The sequence below is a fragment of the Lissotriton vulgaris genome, chromosome 3_1, assembly GCF_964263255.1.
Source record: "Lissotriton vulgaris chromosome 3_1, aLisVul1.2, whole genome shotgun sequence".
NCBI classification, from domain to species: Eukaryota; Metazoa; Chordata; class Amphibia; order Caudata; family Salamandridae; genus Lissotriton; species Lissotriton vulgaris.
Window position 1 is genome coordinate 263,281,944 of NC_141689.1, and position 12,874 is coordinate 263,294,817.

Genomic DNA, 12,874 nt, shown 5'->3' on the forward strand with positions numbered 1-12,874 from the left:
CAGTTTTTCTCGTGTCGAGGGGATCCATATGAAGATCCTGCGGAGCATTCGGAGGGTGTTGAAGCAGGATGCGGAGACGACGTTGACTTGCTTGGTCATCGAGAGGGCGAAGTCGAGGATGACCCCCAGGTTGCGTGCATGGTTGGTGGGTTCCAGGGCGGTGCCTAGCGATGTGGGCCACCAGGAGTCATCCCAGGCTGATGGGGTGGGTCCGAGGATGAGGACCTCCGTCTTGTCTGAATTCAGCTTCAGCCTGCTGTCCTTTATTCAGTCGGCGACGGCCTTCATTCCTCTGTGGAGATTGGCTTTGGCGGTGTGGGGGTCTCCGGTGAGAGAGATGATCAGCTGGGTGTTGTCGGCGTAGGAGATGATGTTGAGGCTATGTTGCCGTGCGACGTGGGCAAGAGGTGCCATGTAGATATTGAACAGCGTCGGGCTGAGGGAGGATCCCTGAGGGACGCCGCAGATGATCTCGGTGGTTTTTGCCAGAATGCATTTGTAGCTTGATGATTTAAATGGAATGATGGTATTATCCAGCCTGATAGTTTGGGCTAGGGGCTCTATGTAAAAATTAAACAAGAGGGGAGACAGGGGACACCCCTGCCTTGTCCCTCTCTGAATTGGGAAACTTGGGGTCAAGGAACCATTCAAGAGGATTTTCGCAGATGCGCCAAGATAACAATGCTTTACAGCCTGCACGAACACTGGTCCCATACCCATGACCTCTAAGACGCCCCAGAGGTACCTCCAGCACAAGGTCAAAGGCCTTAGCGGCGTCAATTCCCACTACTGCCAGTGAGTCTGCCCTTGCCTCTGCTAGGTCCATGTTACCAATCAGCAATTGGGTTTTTTCTTGAATTACCCTCCCCACCATGAAACTCTTCTGATCAGGATTAATTAGATTGGGTGCCACTTTCGCCAATCTCCCTGCTAATATGCCCATAAAGATTTTGTAATCGGTGTTCAGCAGGAAGATTGGTCAATAGGAGTCTGCCAACAAGGGGTCCTTCCCTGGTTTTAAAATTAGGACTATTGTGGCCTCACTTCAAGATCTTTGCATCACCCCATTACTAAACATGTTTTTAATATACATTTTGATTTTAATAAGGCCATTCAATTAGACATAATCTCAGCCTAATTATAGAGAAGGTAACAAAAAATGCTTATAAAACTTTCTTAATGATAACTTTCCAACATGCTGCACAGCAGCCATGATGCTCCACACTATAGCTTAAACACATTCGCAAAACCAATAGCTTTGACTAAACACTTTTAAGGTCCCAAAGGTGAGACCTATTGGCTTTGCCAACACTTGTTTTTGCTGTTGCCTCCTGTATTTTTGCTGGGCTAGATGCTTTGGGCACTTTGCCACTGCTGTTCAGTTCCAAAGTGCAAGTGCTCACTTTGTAAATTGGTGTTATGGATTAGTGATTCCATAATTGGCTATATGATTTACTTGTCAGACCCTAATACAGTGCACCATGTGTGCCTAGGCCCTGTAAATCAAATGCTGCTGGTGGGCATGCAGCCCTGATTGTGCCACTCACAAAAGTAGATTGTAAGTTGTGACTCAGGCCTGCCATTGCAGAGCCTGTGTGCAGTCTGGGACTGCCATGTTTACTTGGCAATTGCAAACACTTGCCAGCAGGGCTCAAGTCCTAAAAATAGAAGTGGGGGACGCTGTCACCGGAAGGCAATATGTTCAATTTTGAGATAAAGTCGATACAGCACATCCAAGTACCGCTTCTCAGAACCCAATATTAAGCCCACAGATGGGCATTACTTCATACCAATTCCACCTGCACATATCGAGTGTCTTCATTCCCTTTCTAAATAAAGTTTCAAAGATTCTTGCAGGGCCTTCTTTAACACAGTGGGAGTGACTGGGTAGCAAGTAAGCATGAGCGAATTTTGCGGATCTCGCGTTCGCGAATTTTGCGGATTTGCGGATTCGCAATCCGCAAAATCCGCAAATTCCCGCGAATTTGCGGATTTTTTTTTTTTGTGTTCGCCCGTGTTTCTGCCAGTTCGCGAGGGTTTTTACAATTTCGCAATTTGCGAACTTACCTGTCGGGTCGCAAGTTTTGCGAACTTGTTGTTTCTACGTGTCCAGCCTGTTTGGGACACTCTTCTTCATCACTGCCACTCTCTGTCACCACTGCCACTCTCTGACTACTCATGCCACCCTCTGGCCCACCCATGCCACCCTCTGTTTCATCACCACACCCTCTGGTTGTCCAGTGTACATTATTTTCGGCAAAGCAAAGCACACCTTCCCTGCCTCAAGTGACCTGAATTAATTTGGGGCTGATTAATGTGTCACAGAATATTTTTTTTAGCTGGCACCTGCTTCCTTAGTGCGCCCTGATTAGTGATCTTTTGCACTTGCTAAGTGCTTTCATTGTTGCAAAATTAGTTACAACACCTGCCCTGCCCCAACTGACAATAATGAATTAGGGGCTGATTAATGGATTTTAACTTCCAGCCTGGCTCCTGCTTGTCTCCCTTAGCTGTAATTCAGGACCTTTGTGGCATATGTGTAACTATTCTGAGGTTCAGAGCAGGGTCACATAATAGTTTCAACTGGCAACTGAACTCTGGAGGGGCCCCTCAGGAAGCACTACAGGAAATGGCTACTAATGATGAGCCTGAACTTTTGAACCTGGTAAGTAGTTACTTTCAGTTTTGCTAAGATCGTATTTCTGCAATTTTGCACTTATTCGCGGGGCGCGAACTCACGCGAACAGTGCGAGCAGTGCGAGCAAAATCCACTGCTCGCGGATTTGCGGATTTTGCGGGAAATTCGCAAATCTCGCGGATTGCGGATTTCCCGAAAATCCGCAAAATCCGCGAGCGGAACGGATTTTCCGCCCATGCCTAGTAGCAAGTATATCTCGACCAGATCCATTTCCTAATGTCAAAATATTAGGAAATAGATATCTCAAAATTGAACATATTGCCTGATAGCATGTGTTTATTGTGAAAAGTGGGAAATATGTCATTGTTAATAATATTTGTGGCATTTTCGCAATGTTTGCACACTTCAATATGTCTGCCAAAAAATGGCAGTGTTGTCTTTCTTCTCTTCTTACTGTTGTTGATTAAGAATGGACATAAAATACGGCAGTTTCGGTTGCGCCATAACACCATTGAGAAAGGCGTCAGCCGAAACGCGTCTGGACACCGTGAGCCCCGAAAATAAAATCTTGGGACTCGCTACCACGAGTGCTTTTCTTTGTGTAATAGTGACATGAAGTGTGGAGCGGTAATATATATATATATATATATAAATATATATATATATATATATCAGATTCTAACTGGTGTAGTTGTCTCACCCGATCCCCACCTCTGCAGAGTTTAGGTATGCGATCTATGGCAAAGAACTGTAAAAGATTTATATATGCATATATATTTACTGATAAAAACAAAAGTTTGTAGAGATGTTATAGTTAGAAAATATATATATATGTTCACTGAACAAAACAAAGTTATATATGTATGTATATAAGGTTTTCTAGCCAGGTGAGTTAGAGGATTTTTCCTGCTCCCACCTACTGGGACTAGACTTACTGTTCGCTCTCACTTGGCACGATCAGTCAAATCTCCGGCTGGGTGACAGCTAAGTATGGGCGAATTTTGCAAATCTCGGGTTCGCGAATTTTGCGGATTTGCGAACTCGCAATCCGCAAAATCCGCGAATTATTGCGATTTTTTTTTGTGTTCGCAAGGATTTCTGCCAGTTCGCGAGGGTTTCGTACCAGTTCGCAATTGCGAACTTACATTTCGGCGCGCAACGGTCGCGATTATGTTGTTTCTACGTCTGGTTCATCATCACAGGTTCCCAGCACCCTCTGTTTCACCACTGCAACCCTCTGTTACATCAATGCCACCCTCTGGTTCATCATTACTGTAGATTATGGGGGGAAAAGCAAGCACACCAGCCCTGCTTCAACTGAGATGAATTAATTTGGGGTTAGTTTATTAATGTGTCACTGTTTTAAAATTCCAGTCTGGCACCTGCTTCCTTATCTGTAATTTTGCTTTCTGTTGCAGTGCATTTTTTTTCCCCAGGACCTTTGTGGCCTACTTGTAGCTATTCTATGAGCCTGCTGTGAGGGTCAGAGCAGGGTCATACAATTGTTGCAACTAGCAACTGAATTCTGGAGGGGCCCCAGTCAGGAAGCACTACAGGGAATTGTTACTAATGATGAGTTTGAACTCTTGCCCCTGCCGAGTGCTTTCAGTTTTGAAAAACTCGTTTTTCTGCAATTTTGCGGGGTTCGCGGGGCGCGAACACGCGCGAGATCGGATTCAGAAGCCGCAAATTCGTGCGAATATGCAATTTGTTTTTTTTGCGGAGTGTTAGTTGGCAAGGTTTTGTGCGTTTTTGCGAGCCGCTCGTAGCGCAAGGCGCGATGTTACCCTCGCGGTCGTTCAAGGGCTCAGCCATCTTGTTTGCCTGACGTATTTCCGTTTCCGGGCGCGAAGTGTGATCTCGCAAAGTCTGCGGCTTGCCAGTACAGTTTCGCGCCTGTTCGCAAGGAAAATCTCGCGCGAACTTACCCGCGCGGTCGTGAACGGGCGCGGCCATCTTGTTTCTCATTCATTGCTATGGTTCTGGGCATGGTCTTTGTATCCTCTGTCAATCTCTGCCATCCTTTGCTTGTTTGAAGTATTTTTTGATCTATTTTACTTATTATCTATCCCTCTATTTTTCTAGCCCTATATTTTTGTGTTTACTGCTACTTTTGGTTAATTTTAAACTACTTTTGTAAACTCTTTTCTTTTCTTCTCTTCTCTTCCCTTTTCTATTTTCTTTATTCCTTTCCGCCCAGACCATGGTGAAGGGAGCCGGGAAGCATCCCGAGAAGGGGAAGGGTCCCGCACCCCGTGTCCGGCTCCCGTGCGGGCGTTTGAGGGGGGAGCTAGTGATGCCACGGGAGATCTTTACCCCGGAGGAGGTGGGCCAACTCAGTTACAACACCTGCCCTGCCCCAACTGACAATAATGAATTAGGGGCTGATTAATAGATTTTAACTTCCAGCCTGGCTCCTGCTTGTCTCCCTTAGCTGTAATTCAGGACCTTTGTGGCATATGTGTAACTATTCTGAGGTTCAGAGCAGGGTCACATAATAGTTTCAACTGGCAACTGAACTCTGGAGGGGCCCCTCAGGAAGCACTACAGGAAATGGCTACTAATGATGAGCCTGAACTTTTGAACCTGGTAAGTAGTTACTTTCAGTTTTGCTAAGATCGTATTTCTGCAATTTTGCACTTATTCGCGGGGCGCGAACTCACGCGAACAGTGCGAGCAGTGCGAGCAAAATCCGCTGCTCGCGGATTTGCGGATTTTGCGGGAAATTCGCAAATCTCGCGGATTGCGGATTTCCCGAAAATCCGCAAAATCCGCGAGCGGAACGGATTTTCCGCCCATGCCTAGTAGCAATTATATCTCGACCAGATCCATTTCCTAATGTCAAAATATTAGGAAATAGATATCTCAAAATTGAACATATTGCCTGATAGCATGTGTTTATTGTGAAAAGTGGGAAATATGTCATTGTTAATAATATTTGTGGCATTTTCGCAATGTTTGCACACTTCAATATGTCTGCCAAAAAATGGCAGTGTTGTCTTTCTTCTCTTCTTACTGTTGTTGATTAAGAATGGACATAAAATACGGCAGTTTCGGTTGCGCCATAACACCATTGAGAAAGGCGTCAGCCGAAACGCGTCTGGACACCGTGAGCCCCGAAAATAAAATCTTGGGACTCGCTACCACGAGTGCTTTTCTTTGTGTAATAGTGACATGAAGTGTGGAGCGGTAATATATATATATATATATATACATAAATATATATATATATATCAGATTCTAACTGGTGTAGTTGTCTCACCCGATCCCCACCTCTGCAGAGTTTAGGTATGCGATCTATGGCAAAGAACTGTAAAAGATTTATATATGCATATATATTTACTGATAAAAACAAAAGTTTGTAGAGATGTTATAGTTAGAAAATATATATATATGTTCACTGAACAAAACAAAGTTATATATGTATGTATATAAGGTTTTCTAGCCAGGTGAGTTAGAGGATTTTTCCTGCTCCCACCTACTGGGACTAGACTTACTGTTCGCTCTCACTTGGCACGATCAGTCAAATCTCCGGCTGGGTGACAGCTAAGTATGGGCGAATTTTGCGAATCTCGGGTTCGCGAATTTTGCGGATTTGCGAACTCGCAATCCGCAAAATCCGCGAATTATTGCGATTTTTTTTTTTGTGTTCGCAAGGATTTCTGCCAGTTCGCGAGGGTTTCGTACCAGTTCGCAATTGCGAACTTACATTTCGGCGCGCAACGGTCGCGATTATGTTGTTTCTACGTCTGGTTCATCATCACAGGTTCCCAGCACCCTCTGTTTCACCACTGCAACCCTCTGTTACATCAATGCCACCCTCTGGTTCATCATTACTGTAGATTATGGGGGGAAAAGCAAGCACACCAGCCCTGCTTCAACTGAGATGAATTAATTTGGGGTTAGTTTATTAATGTGTCACTGTTTTAAAATTCCAGTCTGGCACCTGCTTCCTTATCTGTAATTTTGCTTTCTGTTGCAGTGCATTTTTTTTCCCCAGGACCTTTGTGGCCTACTTGTAGCTATTCTATGAGCCTGCTGTGAGGGTCAGAGCAGGGTCATACAATTGTTGCAACTAGCAACTGAATTCTGGAGGGGCCCCAGTCAGGAAGCACTACAGGGAATTGTTACTAATGATGAGTTTGAACTCTTGCCCCTGCCGAGTGCTTTCAGTTTTGAAAAACTCGTTTTTCTGCAATTTTGCGGGGTTCGCGGGGCGCGAACACGCGCAAGATCGGATTCAGAAGCCGCAAATTCGTGTGAATATCCAATTTGGTTTTTTTGCGGAGTGTTAGTTGGCAAGGTTTTGTGCGTTTTTGCGAGCCGCTCGTAGCGCAAGGCGCGATGTTACCCTCGCGGTCGTTCAAGGGCTCAGCCATCTTGTTTGCCTGACGTATTTCCGTTTCCGGGCGCGAAGTGTGATCTCGCAAAGTCTGCGGCTTGCCAGTACAGTTTCGCGCCTGTTCGCAAGGAAAATCTCGCGCGAACTTACCCGCGCGGTCGTGAACGGGCGCGGCCATCTTGTTTCTCATTCATTGCTATGGTTCTGGGCATGGTCTTTGTATCCTCTGTCAATCTCTGCCATCCTTTGCTTGTTTGAAGTATTTTTTTATCTATTTTACTTATTATCTATCCCTCTATTTTTCTAGCCCTATATTTTTGTGTTTACTGCTACTTTTGGTTAATTTTAAACTACTTTTGTAAACTCTTTTCTTTTCTTCTCTTCTCTTCCCTATTCTATTTTCTTTATTCCTTTCCGCCCAGACCATGGTGAAGGGAGCCGGGAAGCATCCCGAGAAGGGGAAGGGTCCCGCACCCCGTGTCCGGCTCCCGTGCGGGCGTTTGAGGGGGGAGCTAGTGATGCCACGGGAGATCTTTACCCCGGAGGAGGTGGGCCAACTCGTTTTTTATGTTCAGCGCCGCCTCCCCAGGACCATCATGGGAGGCGGCAAGATCAGTGCCGGGTACGGGGCCCGGGAGCGCCGGAAGCGGTGGGAGAAGGTGTGCCAGGCCATTTACCACTACTCTCGGGTCTGGCGCACCTACAACCAGGCCACCCACCGCTGGACGGATGTCCTGACCCGTGAGCGAGATCTGCTCGACCTCCTTGGCCTTGAGATCCCCGGGCTTGGTGAGTAGTAGTAGCTATGTCTTTACTACTATGTTTTCTCCTGCTGCGTTAATATATTGCAAATTTTTGTTTTTTACCAAGAGCAATAATGCTGCTCATTACATTGTAGGTAAATTATATTTCAAAATCTTCTGTGCATTTCAGGTACACTGCTCTCCTTCTTCTCAGTAGTGTTGCTACTATGCTTATTTGTTTTCGATTTTGTGTTCATTTCATTGGCCTGTGAAATTATGTATGAGTGTAGTTTAAAGAACTGCCTAATGCTACACACTAAGGTTCAGATTTTTAATTACCGGCGCATCCCTGCAAAGTAGCAGGGATGCGCCAGTAATTGTGCGTCACGCCACCATCACCCATGGTGCGCCGTATTTACAATGCGGCGCACCATGGGCCCAAAACGTCACCAAAGCGTTACGCATCTGTGCCGTAAAGGCGGCGCATTGCTGGAGTTGCGTCGTAACGATGGTGCAGCTCCATCAATGCTCTGGGGTGCCCTATCTCCCCAATACTGCGTCAAGCCGTACGTGTGCTTCAAGCAGGCGCAGGGTTTGAGTCACACATCATTGTCCTCAAAGTGACTGATTGAAATCTTGTAGATTTCCCTCAGCCACTTTTAGGATGCGTTACTGCGCAGGAAAGCCCTCCCTTGCGCCGGAACGCCCCCTATTGGCGAAGGGCTTTACAACGTGATGCATCTCCCATATGCGTCACGTTGTTAATATACGCCGCACCATTGCGCCTCTTTTGTGCTGTCGCTGCGTCACAAAAGTCACGCAACAATGGAGCAAAAGAGCCGCAAGGGCCTTCTAAATCAGCCCCTACAGACTCAAGTCCAGTCCTTCCTTTGTACACATGGCGATAAGAAGAAATAGTGGTGGTGGATTAATAGTTTGAGTATTTTAATGACTGGTTAATGTAGTAGGAAACTTTAGTGTTGTCGCTGATCTTCAATCACGATGGACTTTTGCTGTCACTTTGCGTGCTGCGGACTGCTGCCTGCCAATCCTAGGCAAACCTTTTTAGTACTTTGTTTAGTGAGTTACACAGGGTAGTTTCCAATTCGACGGTCCGCAAATCAAGCAATACTAAAGTAATGACGTAATCGACCACATGAGATTGGTCAATAATATATCCCGTGGAGTCGTTCCCTATTTGCTATTTTGCAAAAATATTTTGTTACTTTGTTAGTTCTTTTGAAATGTTTGATTTGGTTGAGAAATATCATCCATGTTTTCTGTTTTTCTTTCTTTCATGTTGTACATCAGCTTCCCCCAGGGGCAAGAGGAGGACACAGGAGGAGGAGTGTGCTGTTGACGATGCAGGACAGGACCGGGCAGGCGAGGGCTCCTTTGCTGGCCCCAGTAAGTTTTAATTTTAATATAGAGTACTTATTTTTTCCTAGCGTTCCTCATTCGATTTTTTCAAAATCGTCTTTGATCTTCTTGTAGACAGGATCTAAATTCTTATCCTGCCTCGACTATGACTCCGTGTGGTATTACTAGATTATTCTTATTAGTCTGTCTGTGTAGCTAACTAAGATTGCACATTTGGCATTTCCATTGGACTCCCATTCTAGTCAGCAATAGCTCTATGCACTGAGTGCAGTCCTCTGGGATTGTCCATAATGTCTTTTCAAGTATTCTAAATGTTTATGCTTTGACCATTGCCAACAATAAAAAGGTGAATGACCATCAAGAAAGAATAAGATACTACTTTATTTTTGGTTCGGATAGGAGGACAATCCATTCTACTACTGTTGCAGGGACAAATCTGCACAAACAGAACTATGGACACTAAATAATGCATCGCTTCTTAGCTTATCAATTATAATAGGTGCTGTAACTGTTAGACTTTCCACATACCTCAGTGATAACAGACTTTGTAGTTGAACCCCCAATCTCCTTACTGACTAGATAGTGTGGCAGAGTCATTTAGCTCCCAAAGTCACCGATGGCAGAGGCACGGACTCATGCTAGCAAAAATTCGAAAACCTTTAGCTCATCCACTCTAGTCTGGAGGACCAAAAACCACAGAGTCTATTTAAGTTTAAAAGCTTTATTAAAAGCAAACACATTTATTACATTCAAGTTTGTCATAAAAGTGAACGTGTAACTGAAAATGGAAAAGTGCTTAGTGCTGACGATTAATTGGACACATTTCTTGTGGTCGAGCCGAGCTCTCACCTGGTTTGAACTTGATCCTGCTCGTGTTCTTAGAAGTCAAGCTTCTGTCTGTTAGGAGAAAAAGTGGTGCGTGTTAAAAAGTAAAAAGCAAACATTCATCAGTTGTGCCAAAAAGTGCAGCAAGACAGCAGCCTTCCCTGGAAAAAGGGACATTTTTACTCTAGAGTAACATAAATTATTAAATTGTATACTGTTTTTTTCACATTTCTTTCTTCCTCCTAGACCAAATATTATATAGTAGTGAGTGGTGTATTCTAACATTATTAAATGCACTTTGTAGGTGGAACATCTGGAGACGGGGCCAGCGCGGAGGTGGTGGTGGCATTGGACGAGGAGGAGAACTCTGGGGAGGAGGCGGTGCAAGTGCCGGACAAGGACATGCCTGTGAGGGTTCACACGGTGGTGGCGGGCAGAGGTAAGCTATACATTCCTTAGTCATTGAGATTGAAGACTGCAGAGTGTGCTTTCTGCACGGGTGTATTATAAAAAAAGCAGGTAGTAGCCTCCTCTAAATGTACTTCGACTTAGCTGTGAAGTTTTTGGCGAGAAGAATCCCAATCAGATCTGAGGTGAACTTGATGGATGGGATGAACGAAAAGCGAAAGAAGGGTATAAGTAAGTGTGTTGCTGCACGAGAAATGTAATGATGACTGGCAAAGAAGAATGATATGTGTTTGCTTGGTCCCCGAGGTGGCTGGGAAGGTAAGAAAATGGTATGGTGCATGGCTGGGTAAATGATGAAGCAAGGATGGGTGGAAGGAGAACAGCCTGGGTGGGTGAGACAGAAACTGTATGTGTGCATATACTTTGAATGGATGGATGCCTGGAGCATTCATGGTACTATCTGACTCTTAGATAGCATATGTGTATCTAGAGAGAGTAGACGGTCACTGGATGAATTAAGTGTTACTTTGAAGAGCATGTAACACCGCACCCGCACGTCCGTTCCACTGTAGGAAAGGCAAGGAAAATAAGTTGTAAAGTTGTCCAAATACTACCATGAATAGTAGCAGTAGTTTGTATTGCAACTGCAAGCACAGCATATATCCGGTTATTGCGGTGGACACTCCCTACCTCTCTTAATAACTTTAGTTTAGTAGTAGTACGTCATTCATGTGTGGGGGTATCACTGTTCACTCAATAATAAGCAAAGCACCTAAAGTCATCCCATATGTCATCAAATACATCCCATGTGAAGTGATAGATAATCAGATAATTTAGCTTCTTCATTTTCCTTTTCTAATACTCATTTGCACTGTAGGGTGAAAGCTAAATTAATTAAGCAGTAGCCCTTTTAACAGAGTATTCTCAGTGCCACCCGTAATAGAAAAGTAAGAGCTTCACCACCTGCATGTACTGGACCGGTACAGTAACGCAAGTCTGTCTCACTCACCATGGTGTGCGTCTGTTTTTCTCGGGTGCAAGTTCACTGCGCTGGCATTATGCCGGCTTGCATAAGATAACGTACCAATTTTCCTAAACAAGAGAGAAGAAGAAGAATAAGAGTGGCGTACTGTCATAGTCAACTGTAATGGAAGTCCATAGTGCTCGTAGAATTTGTTCCTGAAACTCCCACTAATGTTAGAGCAAGGATGAAGAAGTCGGAGGTTACATAGATACTGTCCTCAATAGTTATGTACTGTGCTTTCAATTTGCTACTTGTACTGTGACAACTTTCTGCTCAATCATTTTGTGTTAATCTTAAGGAGCATTGGTTACAGACTATGTCTTTCTTTTTTCATGTAGTTGCTCCTTCCAAATCCAAGACACCATCAAGGAGGAAGGAGCTGGCTCGAATGGCCCGGCAACGGAGGCTGGATGCCACTGTCGCTGAATATCGTTGGCTGGTGGCCCTGGAGGAGGAGGAGACGCAGACTGGTACAACAACAACGTCCACTGGGACAGCTGCATCCTCCTCCGTGCGGGCTGCCAGCCAGCGCAGTGCTCCAGCGGTACGAAGCCGGGCTACCAAAGCCAAACGCCACCGCCGAGCAGCAAAGAAAGCAGCTGCCCCTCACAGGATTTGCAAGGCACACCGGCGCCGCTTATCCCTCAGACTGTCCTACCTGGAGCAGGAGGTCCATAACTATAAGAACGTGGTGGAGGGCCTCCGCTTCGAACTTGCCACCCTCCACAAGGAGCATGATGCCCTGGCTGCTAATTCCAACAGCACCCTGCTATAGTGTCCCTTGCCCCTTTTTTAGAGACTTTTGGGGGGTGGGAATTGGGAGTTGGGATTTTTGGGGACTTTTGAAGGACAATCGTTGGGGTTAGGGAGGGTCTTGCGGGAGATTCTTTTGTTAGGGCTATAAAAATATACTTTTTGAAACTTTATCTGACCATACCTGTTTTTTACTGCTTTTGAGTCTGGTGGGTGGGGGTTTAACAGTAAGTTTGTTTTCCTGAATAGTCCTAGGACTTTAGTAGTACTACCGTCAATCCAATCTCTCGTCTCTCCTAATACTCCATTATACTACCTCCAACCAAACGCCTATCTTACCTGTAATTTCTGTTTGCAAGTAGGGCAAGGCCCAGGGCTGGCTCCACGGGAAACAGCGAATAAGGTTGGCAATCCTGGGCGGATAAAATTTCCTCATAGCGGTGGTACTAGTGGTGTGACACAGTGGCAGTTGCATGCCTATGAAAAAAAAGAAAATGAAATCTGGTTTGTCCTCCTGAGCAATACAACGGTACAATAGAGAATATAGCAGGTGACAGAAGTACACTAGAACAGTGCCACATTGTAGCCTAACAAATGTTAAAGTATAACTAATTCGGTTGAAGTTCTTTGACATTAGCCATGGGTCTTTGTCAATCAGAGTAAGAATATATCCTCGGATTTCTTCACCAGCCTGTTGCTATCACCTTATCCTCCCCAGCAAGTGTGTGGATTTATTGCTGTAATTTAGTCACACATCAATG